Genomic DNA, 5,713 nt, shown 5'->3' with positions numbered 1-5,713 from the left:
CCCCCCCGCTCCCCATCCACAGGTGGGCCTGGGGTGTGCCCCCACGGCCCCCCGCCTGCCACCGGACTGCAGCTGAGGTCCCAAGACTGCGGGCCCCGAGGCTGAAGCGGGCTCATCCACTCCAGACGGGACCGGGCCCCGGGCCCTGGCCATGCCGCCCCGCCTGCACTGGTACCAGCTGCCCCTAACCAACAGGACAGGGGGTGAAGCGTCTGCAACCGAGAGAACTTCCTGATCCCGGGCCGGTCAGCGCCATCAGGATCCTTCCGACAGACGTCCCGGTGCCGCCAGTAAGGTCAAGGGACAGAGGTGAGGGCACAGGGTGTAGTGTTGGGGCCCTCATGGACCCAGGAAGGGTCCCAGCTGGCCCTTCCTACAAGCCTGAGTACAGTCTCTCCAGTGATTCCCTCCAGACCAGCACGACAGCTTCTAGACGGTCAGCAGAGCGGTGGCAATGCCTTAGCTGGCCCTATGCCCCGTGGCCATGCGGATACCCACTGAGTCTGCCCAGGACGCAGCATGAGCCGTGGGGCGGCTTTCTTCCACCACTCTGTGCTGCAAACCCAACAGGCTCGACAACCCCAGAGACGGAGAAGCAGCATTTTCTCCAACAAAAACTTTCCCCTTCAAATCCATCCCCTGGAAGAGCCCTTGGATTTTGCAGCCGCTCCTGACCATCTGCCCGGGTGTCAAATCATCGAGGCCCACACCCCGGACAAGAGAACCACCGCCTGGGCTTCAGAGGGGGCCGCACCGCTGAGAAGCCAGGAAGGGACAATGTCTGTTTTCCTGTGAATTTAGAAATCTTTAGTTTCAGACTAAAATTCCAAACGAGAGAGACTTCAGAATGTGTCAAGCTTTCAGATGTAACGGTGGCCTGAGCCTGTCTGTGTATGCGAGACATTTCTGGCCAACCTGGCAGCCCTGGCCCGAGGCGAGGGGGCCAGGCCACTGCTCCAGGCTGGGCCCAGCCTACTTCTGACTATTTCCTCCTGCAGAGTCTGCTTGTCCCCTCTCCCACAAAGGCCACCCTGGGCCATGGGGCCGGGAAGGTGTGATGTTTTCGGGACCACTGGCCTTTCTGGACTGCAAGTCAAAAGCAGGAGGCTTTGGCCCAGGCCAAACTCATCTGTGTGGCCTCCACTTTCCAGCCCAAAACACCCTACAGGGCCCTCGGGTGGCCCTGAAATGGCCGCTCCGTGGGACCCCAGACACCTGAGGCTATTCCGGGACCACCCACACACTTGAGTAAGAAGCCCGGGAGGGAAATTCTCCGTGGTGGGAGCTTCACCCTGGTCCCAAGACTGCACACGGGGGAGGGGAGGGACGACCGGGCACCCACGCTGCCGCCGCCGCGTCCAACCATCGTCTCTTTGAGCACAGAGCACAGCAAACGCTTTTATCCTGTCCGCAGAAAAACAAGCTCGGAGAGCAGGGGGGCTGGCGGAGCCAAGGCTGCAGACCCCACGCCTGGGGGGACCCAGAGCGGCGCACAGCCCTCCTGCCCTCCCAGGCTGGGACCCCAAAGGCACCGTGGCCCCTCCCAGCCTGCGAGTGACAGCCAAACCCTGACTCAGACACTGAGGGCTTGTGTGCGCCGGCCGCCTCACTCCGCCCCAAGACTCTGAACCCTACCATGTCCTCACCAGCCCAAGACCCACGTGAGTGCGAGAGGGTGAACGCTGCTGTTTGCTGGAAGGCCAAGAGGCTGCCATCAGCCTTTGATGCTCCCTCCACGGGGGTGGGATTCTTCCTGGGGCCAAGGATGACGTCTTCATCCAGGACGTCTGGAGACCCCTGTCCACTCCTGAAACCATGCAGAGATGGAAGCGAGGAAGCCGAAATCGCACACAGAAGGCTGCACACTCTTCCATCCATCCTCAAGACATGCGACGCCCCCGTGATCCCCCTTAACAGAGGGGAAACCGAGGTACAGAGCTCCAGCCTCGGCTTTCTTTCTTTCTCAGAAAACGGCAAAACGGCCAAGCTCCACAGGGTTCTTTCTCTTTCGCCGGACTCCTCCTGCCCCCTACCTGAGGTCTGAGGATAGACTCCCATCTGGGGACTGGGTGAGGGGCTGGTGGCCCTGCCCTCGGGAGGAGGAACACCCTGACCTGACTTTTGGGGGCTCTCAGGACAGTCAACACACAGTGCGAGATTATCACAAGAACTCCGAGTTGTTCATCAAAAGCAGCCCCACGGGAATGCGACCCCCAGCATCAGGAGGGGATCTGGAGCCATGGAGGCATCTGGAAAGGCTGAGACGCCATCGTCACAAGATGTCCATCCGCGGCATCGGAGCGTGGATCCGTTACCCGGGCAACAAACTCCAGGTTGCCTAGCGATCGGCTCCCTCCCTGGCTTCGGCTGCCTCTCTCTTTGGTGAAACACACCCCCTGCCCCTGCTTCCCCTTCAGGCCAGGCCTGCCGGACTCAGCTGAGGCCGGTCCAAGGACCCCTGGGCTACCTGGCCCGGGTCGAGGCTCGACGCCTGGCAGCAGGTATTTCGTGGCAAGGCAGGAAAGGGAGCAGGAACGGGGTGCTGCCCCAAGGTCCCTGTGTCGGGAACGCGGCTCGGTGGAGATGGCAGGCAGGCGGAGCAGGCAAGACTCTTGCATGAGGTGCCAGGACCACGGGGAGCTCAGAGAAGGACTACAGGGGCTGCAGGAGACCCCAGCACTGGGGGCGAGAGCAAGCTTAGCTGGGTCCTGCCAAGGCTTGTTTGTAGAAGGACAGGGACTGTCTCACACGGGCTCCCTCAGTCCCAGAGGAATTTGCCCATCCACACACCGGGGCATCAGGAGTTAAATTCCAGCGACCCTGCCACCCCTACGATCTTGCTGGAGTTTGGGGCAGAGGTTCCTGGAAGCTCTCGAAAAATACCGGAAGTGTGTGTGTATGTGTGTGTATGTGTATATTTATATACACATACCCCTTCCATCTAACCTCACATGATGACTGACACCCTTCTCCGTGTTCCCGACAACAATTTGTAACATATCAGGATGCCTATCCTAACAACTGTTTTCTGTATCTTGAAAAATGACTCTCCACATTTTAAATGTTCGGTATTAGAGAATTCTTCAATGCACACTTGTCAAATACATATATCTAGTACCAACGTTACCTTTTTATTTTTTGTTTTCGATGTAAGCGCACGCTCGTATGTTAGGTACGTACATAGATTATTACATTATTTTTTCTTCTGTAATACCTTTTTGTTTGTTTATGTAGTTCGAATACATTCTTTCTTTAAACCCTTAAAAAAAAAAATATATATATATATTAGGATAGAGTTGACACATCATAGACATGAAGATGAAATGGCCCCTTGGAAGGGCCTAGGGGGAACGGGTATGAACTCAGGGCTGGCCCCCAGGCCAAGGTGGAGAAGGCGAGGGGACTTGGGAGGAGAAAACCCAAGGCCCGCTGTTTAATGAGGCTCCCTAACAGCCGGGGTTTAGGACGAGGCACCCGGCTCCTAGCTACCAGACACTGCTGAAGGCACATGCGCAAACCCCAAGACTGACAAAAGTCCTGCGATGCTGCTGTTTCTCCCAGTTCCCAGCCCTGGAGCACTGGGAGTGCAGGATGGTCCCACACCACAGCGTGCAAACATGGCCTCGTCATGTGAGGAGACATGTGCAGACGAGCATCGCAGGCTCCGGGGCTCCCCTAAAAGCACAACCCTCCCCTTTCTCCATCTCCCACTGATAAGCGCACCAGGTCCGTTACGGTGGCAACTGGACACATCGTGCCAACGGTCCGGCATGAGCTCTGCAGGGCAAAAAGCCCTGCTGGCTCCCCTGGTACCAATTACCAGCTGGTTTCAGGTCTGCCTCATCCACCTGGGATGCTCAGCCCACCAGCTCCAGGCCGGCGCCTGTGTCCGTCCCAGCATTGCTTAGAGCTGCGGCTGCAATAAATAATTGTGAAATCAGAAATGCTCTGTGGAAAACAAAGACGATCTCGGGATCGAGCTGCCGGAGTTTTGTGAACAGTAGCCAGTCGCCTGGGAAAAAGCCAAAGTGCAAAGGTCTCGCAGATTTCAGGCGGGTGGGCCTGCTGGAGGCTTTCTGCATATCCAGACTTGGGGTCACTGCAGCAAGAAGTCAGCACCAGACTTCATTCTGGGGAGCTGCTTCTCTCTCAGAGGACACAGGCTGCCAGGCCTAGAGTCGGCCATCTGGCTCAGGACCACGCAGAGCAAATAGGATGTTATCCCCTAAGCAGAGTCACTGAGAAGAAACTGGATTGATCCTGCCACATAAAACCCTGCGGTGTTTCTGAGACCCATTTTCCAGCCTTCCTGGACACTATGTGAGTTAAGCTGACATCCTTCCAACAGAACGATCCATTAAAAAAAAATAATAATAAAGATCTGAATTGGTTTCTGTTGCTTGCAGCTCAAGAACCAAACTGCCCCAAGGGGAAGGATTTTATGGCTTTCAGGATTTCAGGATTTTACCCCAAAGCGACGCAGCTGTGATGATCATTTCTGACATGAGAGGTAAGGGCTGGCTCTGGCCTCTTTTTTACAACTGACTAGATTTTATGAAAGTTTCCTGAGATCACAGCAGCTGCACATGCTGGGCTGGCCAGGAGCTCGGGGTAGCAGTCCATGCAGACAGCACCCCTGTGCCCAGGTCCCTTAACTGCTGAACTGGGAAGAAGTGCCTGGATCAGATCCTTCCGCACACAGGAGGCCCGAGAAGGCCTTAAAAAGACCCAAGACAATCCACTCACCTCAGCCTCCCAAGGCGCGGGATTACAGGCCTGAGCCTGGAGGTTCGAGACCCGCCTGGGCAACTTGGCGAGACCTCATCTCTACAATAAATCAAAAAATCAGCCAGGCATGGTAGCGCGTGCCTGTAGTTCCAGCTACTTGGAAGACTGAGGCGGAAGGATCGCCAGAGCCCAGCAGGCACCCGTTTCACTTAAATATCGTGGACACCCAAGCCTCTGAAATACACCCTTATCAGACCTCAGCGCTGATGGCTTCTGTTGCTTGCAGCTCAAGGGTCGGGTGATGCTGGATGGCAGAAAGTGGCGGTTTCACTGGGGAGGGAGCAGGCTGCATTGGAAAGGATGCTCTCCCCAGGGTGGAGGAGAAAACACCTTGTGATGGAGTCCAGGCATAGAAGCGGGGCTGCCTTGGAGTGGGGAGAAGTGTCGAGGCTGAGGGACGCTAGGGTGCAGAGCTGATGGTCCCTCCTGCCCGCCTTGCCTGCAGGACACTTGGCATTGAACTTGCAAAACACAGCTGCCTCCAGGGGGTCTACCTCCCACGTGGCACGTGGGGACCTCGCGTGGGGAAGGTGGTCTGCAGAAGCCTCATGTTGTCAAGGTGAAAGACACCTCCCTCGCTTTTTTTTTGTTTTTTTTGAGTTGGAATCTCACTCTGTCGCCCAGACTGGAGTGCAGCGGCCGCTCCCGGCCACCACAGCCTCGACCTGCTGGGCTCCAGCGATCCTTCCGCCTCAGCCTTCCGTGTAGCCGGAATTACAGGTGTGCGCTACCACGCCCAGCTCATTTTTGATTTATTGTAGAGATGAGGTCTCGCCAAGTTGCCCAGGCGGGTCTCGAACACGCAGGCTCAGGCAATCCACTCACCTCAGCCTCCCTCGCTTTGTAAACACGTTTAGCCATGTCATAAAAACTGCTCTAAGCTGGGCTCGGTGGCTCAGCCTGTAATCCCGTGCCTTTGGGAGGC

General features: G+C 56.7%; 1 protein-coding gene across 2 annotated transcripts in view; it reads right to left on the bottom strand.

The window, feature by feature from the left end:
* The window catches only part of CTBP2 (C-terminal binding protein 2), a 39,424-nt gene that overhangs the window by 14,891 nt on the left and 18,820 nt on the right, over positions 1-5,713 (bottom strand). The window contains exon 1 of one of the 2 annotated variants that reach the window (XM_021714719.1): positions 2,751-2,768. The exons of the other annotated variant lie outside the window; for it this stretch is intronic. The gene's annotated coding sequence lies outside the window, so the exon portion shown is untranslated. Of the gene's footprint in view, positions 1-2,750; positions 2,769-5,713 lie in introns of those variants that run through there. 2 annotated transcript variants of the gene reach the window in all.

The sequence above is a fragment of the Carlito syrichta genome, unplaced genomic scaffold, assembly GCF_000164805.1.
Source record: "Carlito syrichta isolate Samal-C Ts95f unplaced genomic scaffold, Tarsius_syrichta-2.0.1 Scaffold305729, whole genome shotgun sequence".
Classification (NCBI taxonomy): Eukaryota; Metazoa; Chordata; class Mammalia; order Primates; family Tarsiidae; genus Carlito; species Carlito syrichta.
This window is presented reverse-complemented; position numbering and strand designations above follow the sequence as displayed.